This window comes from Aegilops tauschii, chromosome 2, assembly GCF_002575655.3.
Source record: "Aegilops tauschii subsp. strangulata cultivar AL8/78 chromosome 2, Aet v6.0, whole genome shotgun sequence".
NCBI classification, from domain to species: domain Eukaryota; kingdom Viridiplantae; phylum Streptophyta; class Magnoliopsida; order Poales; family Poaceae; genus Aegilops; species Aegilops tauschii.
The window spans coordinates 609,592,647-609,606,575 of record NC_053036.3 but is presented as its reverse complement, the minus strand read 5'-3'; the positions used below and the strand labels follow the sequence as shown (position 1 = coordinate 609,606,575).

At 47.3% G+C, this 13,929-nt stretch overlaps 1 long non-coding RNA gene across 1 annotated transcript; it reads left to right on the top strand.

Annotated features, from left to right (window-relative positions):
- Nucleotides 1-1,114: 1,114 nt before the first annotated feature.
- On the top strand, nt 1,115-1,481 carry LOC141042114 (uncharacterized). Its single transcript, XR_012203933.1, has 2 exons — nt 1,115-1,312; nt 1,386-1,481. It is a non-coding gene; the product is annotated as an uncharacterized lncRNA (long non-coding RNA).
- The last annotated feature ends 12,448 nt before the right edge of the window (nt 1,482-13,929 follow it).

Genomic DNA, 13,929 nt, shown 5'->3' with positions numbered 1-13,929 from the left:
CGGTTGGTATGGACACTTTGAACTCTTCGGGCCTCTTTGATTCATAGGATTTTGTAAACATGGGAATAGGATTTGTAGTGGCCTGCCCACTTGAATCCTATAAGAATAGCAAGGAAATGCGGGGAGCTGTGTCGCCTTTGAGAGTTACACTGATATTAACAGTACCGCACCTTCAATTGAAGAGAGCTGGTATCCGAAGCCTTTCTATCCGTACCGGCAATACTAGCACATATATTTCAGCAAGTTCCACTTTGCTGATTTTACTCTGATGCTTATGGTTTTCCCGTTATATCTACACTATGATCTGTGTAGCTGCTTTGTGTCACACTAGCAGCAGTCCACTCTTGAAGCTAAACACCGCAATGACTTACAAAATTGGCACCAAGGCATTGAGTGCCATTCTGGATGCAATGAAACTCATACTCTCCCCACCTGTTGATTCTTGTTCAGAATATGATCCTAATGACTATTCTAACCTCGAGGAGTCAAAGGCAGATGGCCTGTCCTGTTCACCCATCAAGGTGCCAGTTCTAATTTGGCAAGGTTTTATTGATTTCGCGTATCTTGCATATGTTGTCTTGCATTTCTTCTACTTTGTTGCACCGCCATCTGCTTAGTTTACTCATCATATCCATTATCAATACATATTCCATCTGTCATCATACCATGTTTTCCCACTCAAATGCTATTCTTGTGCATCAGACATCAAAAAGGAAGAGGGTGGTTGCCGAACCGGAAGGAGCACCAGCAAAGTCCTTGAAAAACGTGGTTGTGCCGGAGAAATCAGATAGCACCCCACTTATATTGGTTGTACAACCAGTGACACAAAAGGTAGGACCGACTCTAGCAGACTGTACCCATAGTTCACTGGCCACACCACTAGCCGCACCACACAGGACCTGCACTCCAGCAATAGGTATGTCGATTTCAGTTGCCATAGCACCAGCCGTACCACAGAAAAATCCCACTCCAGCAAAAAGTACAGCAAAATACCATTTTCACATCTTCCTATCCCACTTACGTGTAAGTGCTATTATTCATGGTGATTATTTTCCTGTTTTCTGCTAATTGAACACATCAATGATTTACATTACATTGTTGTAAGTAGACGAGGGTCAATCTGGATAGTCATGACGAGCAAAGCTTGCTTGTGCTTTTCAAGGAAGCATTGCAGTAGTATTGGTGTTACCTGAGGAAATCACACTTTGATGACAAGTCTATAAACGAATTTCTGGTGAAGTCTCCTGTGCTAAATTTAGAAGACATTGAATGGAAAAACCTTGTTATGCACTGGTCTCGTTCCGAGGATGAGGTACTGTCTATGATATCGCATGACAATTTTAACTTCTACTTTTCTGCATGTGCCTTACGGATCTTTTTTGCAGGAAATCTGCTCGAAAAAGAATTCCGGTTTGAAAAGAACGACAGGATATCGCAAATATGCTGCCCGCTGCTTTGCTCTTGTTAGTACCTGTTGTCCTGTATCACTGTACTTGCATACATACCTGGTTCATTATGTGACAGCAGTATGCATGATAGCTTTCTTATCAATTGTTCGCTCCAAATTATATGATCTGCATGAATGGTTACATTAGTGTAGAATATATCCAATGCCAATGAAATTTTTGAGCTCTGCATTGTTCTTGTAAGTACCTGCTGTCCTTTATCGGTGTACTTATATCGACAGGTAGTTGTTCATGTACCATCACTCTGCAACTTATTTTCCTTTGCCCTCCATTTTCTACACATAAGATCTATATTTACTCTTACCATAAGGTTGGATAACACTGATGGTACTGAAGAAGTTTAGCTCTGCATTGCTCTTGGTTGTACCTTTTGCCTGTATCGCTGTACTTCCATTTATAGCTACTTGGTTATGTAGCATCACTCTTCATCTTATCTTAAATATTCTCCATTTTTTCTTATATTGTCACATCTATATTTACTCCTAACAAAATGTAGAATAAAGGCAATGCTTATGAAGAAGATTCTGTGGTAAACTTCTTGAATTGCCCCCCCCCCCATCAACATGGACAAGGGCTTTATAGAGCCTGCCTTCACCGATAATGTAAGTTTGTCCTTCTCCTTCAAACTTTGTTGTGTATATTTGGTTAGGCATGACTGCAACAGCTGTTTATTTTTGGTGTTTGCATTAAATTGCATGTTTAAAGTTTATTATGTAGTTCATAAACAAAAGTTTGTCCTTCTCAATTTAAGTTTTCAGTTGTACAACCAAGTTCCTTCTTCATACCATGTAAATTAAACTATACAAAGCAAGTGATCTTCTTTTGCACTGCATGTATGCTTCTTTTCTTGATCTGTAATCCAGTGGTGTGGTGAACCTACCCACTACAGCACAATGTCATATTCTGCAATGTCTTAACTATGAACAATGTCATATCATTCTACTATTATTTAAACCATCTCTTTATTTGCCAATCTAAAATGGGATAAATTGAAAGCACGCTAACCATTGATACTTATGAGTTCTTGATCTGTAATCGAGTGGTGTCGTGAAGCTGCCAACTCCTTCACAATGTCATTTCCTGCCATGTCTTGACCTGAACAATACCATATTGTGTTAATGCAATTTTAAACTGTGTCACTTTATTCGTCAGTAAGAAATGTGATGAATTGTCAGCACTGATACTTTTATGTGCAAAACCTGTCATCTGTCTGCTTGTTTATCTTTTAGAGTGAGGAGGATATAAGTGTTAAACAAGCGCAGTCTCATCAGCTTGCTCAGCTGCTTGCGCTGCAGCTCCCCAACCGGGCTAACCTTTCTTGAACTCTATTTAAGTGTTGTCGGTTTTGTATATTATTTTGTCGGCGTGTTTAGTTGCACTGGTGGCGATCTTTGATGCCCCGTGTATGTAATCTGCTGTCTGCTTGTGCTTTATTACCATAGTGGCGAACTTTGATGCCCAGTGGATGTAATATGCCATAATTTCTTTATTGTATAGTCTAGGTTTTTTCTTATTCACGATGCTGCAGTTATTTTACTGTATATATCCTGTCTTCGCAGTAAACCGGCCAAACCGTAAAATTACGGTACATAATCGGGCCGTCATGCAATCACGATGTATGATCCGCATCATGGGCCCCGTCATCTTGGTCCGTTAGAAGGCCTAAATGTAAACTGGCCTACTAGTAGATTCGGGCCTTTAATAGGCCGAGTAAACCGCCGACCCTCTTTTCGCAAGAAAACTGAATGGGCTTTTAGGAGGCTGAGAAGTAGGTTGGGCCTGAAACGTGCCGAACAGCTCATGGGCCGACAGAAGCCCAAAATGGACCCTGGCCCATGATTGTGCCAATCAAATCACGGGCTTTTAACAGGCCAAAATTGTCTCGGTCCTTGTTTGGCCCAATCAGATTATCGGCTGCGAGCAGGCCGGATGCAAACTGGGCCGTAGTTAGGCCCAACTATATGACAGGCTTTTAACAGGCCGAAATTAATATAGGACCAAAATGTTAAACAGGCCCTTAACTGGCCGAAACTAATATCAGGCCGAATTACTAAATGGGCCTTTAGCAAGTGGGCCCAAAAGCATAGCGTCCAGTTGACAGGCCGAATCTGATATGGGCCATAATTTAGCCCAAAGCCTCTTAAAGGGCCGGACCTGATCTGGGCCGTAATTTGGCCCAGAACGTGGTAGGCTTTTAACCGGCCGGATCTCATATGGGCCATTGTTAGGCCCGGAACGTGGCAGACCATTAAAGGACCGGATCAAATATGGGCCGGCATTTGGCCCAAAACATGGCAGCCAGTTAATGGGCCGGCCTACTAGGGTCTTCAAAATCTTGTGGGCCTATAGCTGGGCCGGCCCATTAATGTCGGCGAAATCTCGTGGGCCTTTAGCTGGGCTGGCCCATTATGGTCCACAAAAATCTTGTGGGCCTTCACCTGGGCCGGCCCATTATGGCCCGCAAAAATCTTGTGGGCCTTTACCTGGGCCGGCCCATTATGGCCCGCAAAATCTCGTAGGCCTTTAGCTGGGCCGGCCCATTATGGTCCGCAAAATCTTGCGGGCCTTTAGTGGGGCCGGCCCATTTAAACTTTATGGGCCACTTTTGGGCCGGTCCACGTGTCAACATATCATAGGCGCATCTCGCCCATTGGATGAGTGACACCTGTGCCAACGCGGAGCTGACACGTGTTTGCATCAGCCAATCAGAATTTTACACGTGGAAAATCCCCATTGGTCCGGGCTGTTAACGGGTTATCGGATCCAAAACCGGACCCGATAGCTTAACGGCGTTCCGTTACGGTGGATGCCACATGTCGGTCATCCTTGACGAAAGCACTTCTATGACACTCGATTTATCGTCATGGAAGTGGACACTTCCGTGATGATAATTTTGGTAATGTCATGGAACACTTCTACGACAACACAGGTATGACTATCTTGATTCTGTCATAAAATTTTCATGGATGTACATGCATGACAGAAAATGTGACCTACTGTGACAAACATGTATCATCACGGAAGTGTATTTTTTTGTAGTGTCTACATCATGTCATCTTGCCTAATGCGTTACTCTGTTCTTATGAACTTAATACTCTAGATGCATGCTGGATAGCAGTAGATGTGTGGAGTAATAGTAGTAGATGCAGAATCGTTTCGGTCTACTTGTCACGGACGTGATGCCTATATACATGATCATGCCTAGATATTCTCATAACTTATCAATTGCTCGACAGTAATTTGTTCACCCACCGTAGATTATGCTATCTTGAGAGAAGCCACTAGTGAAACCTATGGCCCCGGGTCTATCTTCCATCATATTAATCTTCTGTCAACTAGCTATTTCTGTCGTTGTTTATTTTTGCAATCTTTACTTTCCAATCTATACAACAAAAATACCAAAAATATTTATCTTATTATCTTTATCAGATCTCACTTTTGCAAGTGGCCGTGAAGGGATTGACAACCCCTTTATCGCGTTGGTTGCAAGGTTCTTGATTGTTTGTGCAGGTACGAGGGATTTGCGTGTAGTCTCCTACTGGATTGATACCTTGGTTCTCAAAAACTGAGGGAAATACTTACGCTACTTTGCTTCATCACCCTTTCCTCTTTAAGGGAAAACCAACACATGCTCAAGAGGTAGCAGCGACCTACCGGGAAGGCAGCCAGCGGGGTGATGCAGGCGGTGGCCAGAATACGCGACCTGGAGGGAAGACCAGCGGCGGGGGAGTTGATCTCCAGGCCACGGGATCCAAAAGGGCGCCGGACGCAACCCGATCCACGGCCAACGGGGAAGATCGGCGACACGAGAGTTGAGGTCAAGATCCAATCAGGCTGTGGCGACCGGAACTTGACGACGAAGAGCCGGCAGCGGCGACCTAAGCCAGCAGGACGAGAGGCCCAGGAGGAAAACGTGGGGATATGTCCAGGAGACAGCCGGACGCCGGGGAACCATAAGCACAGCAGCTTGGATCAATCGGAAACGATCAAGTAAGAACGATCTCACCAAGAACAGGAACAGATTGGAGAGAAAAAATCAGATCGAAGACGAGTTGCGGCGTCGGAAGAGGAACTTAAGCTCTGTTACCATGTTATGATTATGCAACTTGTATTATTAGGAGGCCAAAGACAACATATATACACATACATAGGGATGCCAAAAGGCTACAAGAGGATGCCAATAGACTAGAATGAAAGGCCAAAAGACATGACTAATATAACTCTAACAATTATGACAGAACCATAGGATATAAGGAAATATCCATTTCATCCAAAACTCCAGTGGTTCTCCTGAATTTCCATTGCTAGTCTGCACTGCGAAGTTGCCGTTGCAGAGCAGAGTGCGAGGCCGGAGACATAAGAGGTTTAGCTATAGTGTAATTGCCAAGTTACTCCTTTGTTCATAGAAATATTGTAGGAATTGTAAAGGATAAAAACTTTATAAGAAAAATTCTTTTAAAGCCCTTGGTTTGTAGGAATTGATTCCTATTCCTATATAGGATAGGAATCAATCATTCACATTTTAAAGGAAAAAAACATTAGCCTAGATTCAATGAAAAAATTCCTATCTGTGCATCAAATGAGATCTTTTTTTATAGGAATTAGCTAATGCATGTCATCTCACTTCCTATGACTTTTCTATTCTTATACCATTCCTATCATATGAACCAAAGGAGGCCTTAGTAGTTTTTGCCAGGAGTGACAACTCATACCCCTTCACGCTTGTACGCAAGGGCACCCAAGCGCTAGGATTTCTCGTGTCTCCCACGCCATCGGTCTACTTCGTCTCCTATGATCTTAGGGCCATGAGGCCCGGTGGATCCCGGCCCTTGCCGGCCGAAGGACTTCGTTTTAGGTGTTTTTTAAGTTTTATTAGGGTTTGAGGTGAAGGAGGACTCAGACTGCTGGGGCGACTACTGCATGTCAGGCGGACCGAGGCTGAGTCGTGTAGTAGTAGGATGCCTTCAGCTGGGAGGGCCAGGGTTGCAATTGCCCGGGCAGCATCGGCCTGGCAGTGCGCTTTTGCTTAGGAGCTCCGCCCTGACGGGTTGTCAGAGTCCGACATCCAGACTCCCCCAAACCTGTCCTAGTTTGGGGTCGGTTTATGGGATTTCGGACATTCGATCCGGACAAATCAGGTGACCCGCATTGGATGGCTAAAAATATCTAAACCGTCCAATCCGGACATTTGTGGTCGATTTGGTGATCCATGTTGGAGTTTCCTATATACCCACATGGTCCATTTTAGTAAAGAATCTGTAATTTGGGTTAGCATTAGTGCTACTAAACAACACAACCTTTTTTTTACAAAAGTCCACCCTATCAAACACATCTTGCCGAACATTCAAGTGGAGCTCCTCGTTAGGCTTTGCATTGATCTGCACCTGCCCAAGGTGAAATCCGGAAGTGGATCCTCTAACATGAAGGAGAGAAGTCACCTAAGCCCCTCCTTCACATCCATATGATTAAGGCTAAAATGACTTGAATTAATTTGCAAATTACAAATCTACTGTATACATTTACAAAAATTACATACAAACAAAATTATGATGCAATAAAATTAATTTTAAATTTGTTTATATCAATAGTAACTGTGTGCAGTACCTGCTACAGTAGATAAATACAGTGTTCACTACAGTACCCGTGACTTTGTTTTACACTAGTTTGCATTGTAACTTAGGTGACTTCTCTTCTTCATGTTAGAGAATCCACTTCCCTGAAATCCTATTTGGAGCACCAAAAATTTGGTAGACACCCGGCACCCTACCCCATCGCTTGTTTCATAGTGGGCTATCCCAAGTAGCATTTTTTCACTGGTTTTGGGAAGCTTTCAGAAACTTCCGGTCATATTTTTTCACTTTTCGTTTCTGTTTTTTTAGGCTGAGTTTGTTCGGGTTTTCATTTCTATTTTTATCTCCTCATTTCTCTTTAGCAAAGGGTTGGCTTCAGCCGACGGATTGCACACGAGCATCCGTCGTCTCGTCTGTGCGACACATGTCATGTGTGGGGCCCACTCAACACTAGAGATAGCGAGTGGGGTTCCTTCTTTTCCGCTTTGATCTCCCCCTCCTATCTGAGGAAAGGATAAGCCAACAGTCGGTTCCTTCCTTCCCTCTTACATCCCTCTCCCATGAATGGATGAGGAGCAGCCGACCATGCGAATCCGTGTCGTTTACCTGGGAATCGATGCCTTGCAGCCGGGTCGGGCGTGGGCGCCGCCACTGCCGCCCGCCTCCACCATGAACGTCGGCCATCGTGGTGCGCCCGAGCTCGTAATTGCCGCCGCCGACCTCATCCATGCCGTCCTCGACCATCACGATGTTGCTGTTGCGACACCATCTTTCATTGCAAAAGAAAAATCTGCAACATCATCCATGTTGCAAAAGACTTTCCGCAACATCATCTATGTTATAAAAATGAAAAAAAAAATCTACAACACAATCTTTGTTGCAAATATTTCAACAACAAGACCTCTGTTGCAAATGTTTTTGCAACAAGGCCTCTAGTGGAAAGGATTCTACAACATCAAATTTGTTGCAATGACGGTGCCGAGTCATTGGATGACACCAGATGCATAGCACCCCCTTTTTCTTGTTATTTTATGAATAGTTTTGCAAATCGTAAACATTTTTCTAAAATTTCTGAACATTTTTAAAATTCATGATTGTTTTCCAATTGATGGTTTTTTTATAAAATTCGTTAACTTTTTAAAAATTTATGAAGATTTATCAAATTGATGACCTTTTTCAGTTTCATAAACGTATTTTACGAAATCATGAGTTTTTTTTTCAAATTTGAATAATTTCATATTCACGTACATTTTTTGAAAAAACAAATCATATCTATGTACATTTTATAAAATCAAAAAATATTTTTAAATTCAGAGATATTCACAAGAAATTAAAAAAAACGGTAACCAAATTTTCCTCTAAGACACCAAGGAGGAGTAAACAAATCGAGTGAAAAAACCAGGACGAACTACCTAATGTAATGTACTGGGCTAGCGTGCGCTAGCAACTGTTGGGCCCAGGCCACAAAGAACGCGTGCATGCGCTAGGAAGCTTCCTGGCGCCGCGAGAGCTATATATCCCTCTTATAAAGATGGAAGCAGCTCTTGCGTCAGGCGCACGTGAGCTGGCCGACCTATTAGTGTAGGGTTCTCTCACTGTAGGTTCGGTTTTCTCTGGGGTTTTCTTTTGTTTTTTCTTTGGTTCATTTTGTTTTTTCACCATTTTTTTGGTTTTTCCTTTTCCCCAGGTTTCATTAGTTATTTCCCTTCTTTATATTTTTCCTTCGTTTTTCTATGTTTTTTTTCTTGGTTTTCATTCTTTTTGTATTTTCCTTTGTTTGTTTTCTTCGGCTTTCATTGATTTTATTCGCTTTTCTTCATTTCTCTTTCTTTTTCACTGGTTTTATTTGTTTTTTTCTTTCTTTTTAAGTGTGTTTCTTTATGGGTTTCATATTTTTTCTTCGGTTTTAGTACCCTTTAATTGAATTTTTTTTGCTTTCCATGTGTTGTTTGTATCTTTTTTCTTGATTGTCTATGTACATTTTTCATGTACGTGTGAAACATTATTTTATACATGTTAAACATTTTTCAAGCGCACAATATTGTTTTTTTAATTAATGTTTTGATTTCTACAGTTTTCATATACATCAAGAACGTTTTCTTATATTCCATCCGATCCATATTAATTGTCACTCAAACAGATGTATCTAGCATTGGTATATGTCTAGATACATCCATTTGACTGACAACTACTCCCTCCGTCCCAAATTACTCGTCGCTGAAATGGATGTATCTAGAACTAAAATACATCTAGATGCATCCATACGTGCGACAAGTAATTCGGAACAGAGGGACTAATATGGATCGGAGGGTGTACATGATTAGCACTCTAAATATAATGATTAACATTTCTTTAAATACACGTTTGATTTCTACTTGTTTCATAAACACTGTACATTTTTATATATGTCTGAAACATTAAATTGATAAAATTTAAGATTTTCCAAATACACGATTAACATTTTTTTATAATGGCACATACTTTGTTTTGAAGGTGTGAACATATTGAAAATGTCACAAACGGTTTTTTGTGCTAGCAACATTTTTCTTATACATTTGAAACATTTATTTTATATATACTATGTTTTTTTAAATGACTATCATTTTGTATGATGTCTCATACATTTTTGAAGCAGGTGAACATTTTTAAAATATCACAAAACATTGTTCTAACATGCTAGCAACAATTTTTTGAATTAAGGTAACATTATTCAATTTTAAGATTATATTTTATTGTTATTTGTTTTTATGTTCTGAAATATATATGTTTACAATATTTGCAAAAAAGAATAAAAGAAAAGGAAAGAATGAATAAAGGAAAAAACAGGAGAAAAGACGCACATACCTAAAACCTACCTAGGCGGGCCCATGTTGTGAAGTCCTGACGCGAGTGCTCACTCCAACTTGCATTAGGCGAGGTATAGGCCTGCCCTCCTGGCGCATTATGATCATGAGCAAAGCCACACCAAGATATGTACACCTATTAATTTTGGTTATAAAGAGACGTACACCTATTAATTTTGGTTCTTATTGTAAGAATGTGTAGTTGTAAGCTTAGTGAAATTATTTAGCGTATATCAGTCTATTTTAATTAACCAAGCTAACACTAGTCTTTATCTATGGCCTTGTTTGTTTGAGCTTCAGCGATCAGACTCAGTTTTGCCAGTGAAGTTAAATCTGGATTCTGAAACAAACATCTATTATTTGAGATTCAGATATTAGGTTCAGCTTTGCTAGTAAAGCTGAATTTGTAAGCTGAAACAAATAGCTATTTAAAGTGTACTTCGGTTGTAAAGTCTATTCTGCAAATCAGATATGTCAGTAAAGTGAATGCAGAGGTGATTGAAATCCAATCAAAGCTGAAATAAACAGGGCCGCAGATTCAGCTTTGCTATTGAAGCGAATTCACATGTGATTTGAATCCAATCAAAACTGAAAAAAAAAAAAGGTCCTATGTACACCCATTTTTCTAAACCTGGCTCTTGCTCCGCCACTGAGTATGGTTCTGGCGTCGTCCTCTGCTCAAACCAGTGAAACCAGCCCAACGCAATGCGGGTTCGCTCTTCGGATGCCTCCCCGACGACACCTCTTTCCTGGGTTCCACAGTTAATAAGCCGTTGCAGAGCAGCGGGCCAGACCGCCAGAGCAGAGCAGAGCATGCAGAGAGATCAGTGGGCATCACTTGGTCTGCACATACAGTTAAGCCGTCGCACGCATTGCCGTGCAACTGCAGCATGCGCCCATCCTTGCTCGGACGAGGATCATCTGCCGTTCGGCAGCGTGCCGTTCGGCCACTGGCAGGTGGGCCCACTGGGAAACAGGCCCACATGGCAGTGCCCCAATGGCAGGCGCCGTACGTCAGGGGAGCCGCTTCCATCCTGCTCACCCTATACCCCGCAAGAGGTCAACCCCATGCATGCGTCCGCGCCCTGGCCAATGCCCAGCCCGGGCCCGTGCCGCGCCATGCCATGGCATCGGCATCGCCTCCCCCGTGCATGCAGCTAGCACTGCACACGCATGCGCGACGGACCGGACGCATTCATGGCCCTCCCGTGTCGCCCGTTCTGTACTCCCCGGACCAGCTGCGCGCGTTGCTGACCCTGTGCTGTGCTGTGCACTGCCCGGCTGTGCCTGACTCTCGCTACGCAGGCATGCATGCGTATGCACGCCGTGCACTGCACACGCCGGATGCTACGCCCGCGTCTACTACGCTGCACCCCCTGTTGGTGCAGCTCCCCCTAAACCCTAGCCCTAGCTCTACCTCGCTCTCTCTCTGCGCTCAAACGACAGAAGAAGAAGGAAGAAGAGGATCGGAGGAGGCAGTGGACACAGAGATTTTACCGGCGCATGAACGCCTTCTTTCTTCCCTCGAGCACGAACTCGACTGTGACAATGAACCACAGAGAGGATCCGGGGTCTTATACCCGCGAGCTCTGACATGCCAGGCCTCGCCTCGCACCCACTCGCTCCCTCACTCCCCCACGTCCCGCGCGCTCTGGCCGCGCCCGCGCATTGCGCCCGAACGCGATCGCCACGGCCACCCCGCGCGCCCGACGCGGTCTACCACTCCCTATTGCTCGCTAACAGAACCGCGTGGCCCCGCGCACACACACACCTACGCTCGGTCGCGCACGCACGCACCCGAGCCCTGCCACAGGCCGAACCCGACGCGGCCACTGCACACACGCACGTGCACACCGCGCCCCGTGCTCGCCACGGCTTATTGCCCAACACTCTTCCCCTAAGCCGTGGCCTAGAGGAGGCCGTTGTCCTCGACGTCGACGTCCGCCACCAGTGCCCGCTCCGCAGCTCCGGGCAATCGCGCTTGAAGTGGCCGCGCTCGCCGCACTTGTAGCAGCGGCCCCGCCTGTTCCCGCCATCCCGCGTCGCCACGCTGCGTGCGTCATCGTCGTCGTCCCGCGCTCCGCCTCGTCGCTGCTCCCGCGCCCGCCATTGAGTCGCCCTGTACAGCAGCTCGCCGCCTGCCCGCTCGCCGCTGCTCTGCCCTCGGCGCCGCACACGCTCGTCAAATGCGCGCAGCCGCCCGAGCGCCTCGTCATACGTCAGCTCCTTGAGGAAGCAGAACTGTTCGATGCCGGCGACGACGGGGAAGAGGCGGTCCGGCACCGTGTCCAGGAGCTTCATCACCAGCTCCGTGTCTCCCAGTGTCTCGCCCAGCCCCGCGAACCGCGCCGCCATTCCTGCAAGCCTTCCGGCATACGCGTCCAGCTGCTCGCCGTCTTCCATCTTCATCCGGTCCAGCTCGCCGCGCCGCGTCGCCCTCCTCGCCGCGCGCACCCGCTCGGCGCCGACGAACCTCACCGACAGGGAGTCCCATACCTCCCTGGCAGTGGGTTTCGTCGCCACCGAGAGCAGCACATCCTCCGGCAGCCCTTGCAGCATCAGTGCCCTCGCCGTCTTGCACTTCTTGTTGTTCACTGGCGAGTCGCCCGGCGCCACCGCTTCCCACAGCGTGTGAGCATCAAGAACAGCCTGCGCCTTGATCGCCCACACGGTGTAGCCGTCCGGCAAGAGCATCGGCATCCCCATGGACACCGATCCGCCCGTGCCGCCGCCGTGTGGAACCAGCGCCATTGCCGCCGGCGACCTCCCGAACCTGAAGCTCTGATGCCAATTGTTGGTGCAGCTCCCCCTAAACCCTAGCCCTAGCTCTACCTCGCTCTCTCTCTCTCTGCGCTTAAACGACAGAAGAAGAACGGAGAAGAGGATCGGAGGAGGCAGTGGACACAGAGATTTTGCCGGCGCACGAACACCTTCTTTCTTCCCTCGAGCACAAACTCGACTGTGACAACGAGGTACAGAGAGGATCCGGGGTCTTATACCCGCGAGCTCTGACATGCCAGGCCTCGCCTCGCACCCACTCGCTCCCCCACTCCCCCACGTCCCGCGCGCTCTGGTCGCGCCCGTGCATCGCGACCGAGCGCAATCGCCACGGCCACCCCGCGCGCCCGACGCGGTCTACCACTCCCTATTGCTCGCTAACAGAACCGCGTGGCCCCGCGCACACACACACCTACGCTCGGTCGCGCACGCACGCACTCGAGCCCTGCCACGGGCCGAACCCGACGCGGCCACTACACGCATGCACGCGCAGACCGCGCCCCGTGCTCGCCACGGCTTATTGCCCAACACTCTTCCCCTAAGCCGAGGCCTAGAGGAGGCCGTTGTCCTCGACGTCGACGTCCGCCACCAGTGCCCGCTCCGCCGCCGCCTTCCGCAGCTCCGGGCAATCGCGCTTGAAGTGGCCGCGCTCGCCGCACTTGTAGCAGCGGCCACGCCTGTTCCCGCCATCCCGCGTCGCCACGCTGCGTGCGTCATCGTCGTCGTCCCGCGCTCCGCCTCGTCGCTGCTCCCGTGCACGCCATTGAACCGCCGTGTACAGCAGCTCGCCGCCTGCCCGCTCGCCGCTGCTCTGCCCTCGGCGCCGCACACGCTTGTCAAATGCGCGCAGCCGCCCGAGCGCCTCGTCGTACGTCAGCTCCTTGAGGACGCAGAACTATTCGATGCTGGCGACGACGGGGAAGAGGCGGTCCGGCACCGTGTCCAGGAGCTTCATCACCAGCTCCGTGTCTCCCAGTGTCTCGCCCAGCCCCGCGAACCGCGCCGCCATTCCTGCAAGCCTTCCGGCATACGCGTCCAGCTGCTCGCCGTCTTCCATCTTCATCCGATCCAGCTCGCCGCGCAGCGTCGCCCTCCTCGCCGCGCGCACCCGCTCGGCGCCGACGAACCTCACCGACAAGGAGTCCCATACCTCCCTGGCAGTGGGTTTCGTCGCCACCGAGAGCAGCACATCCTCCGGCAGCCCTTGCAGGATCAGTGCCCTCGCCGTCTTGCACTTCTTGTTGTTCACCGGCGAGTCGCCCGTCGCCACCG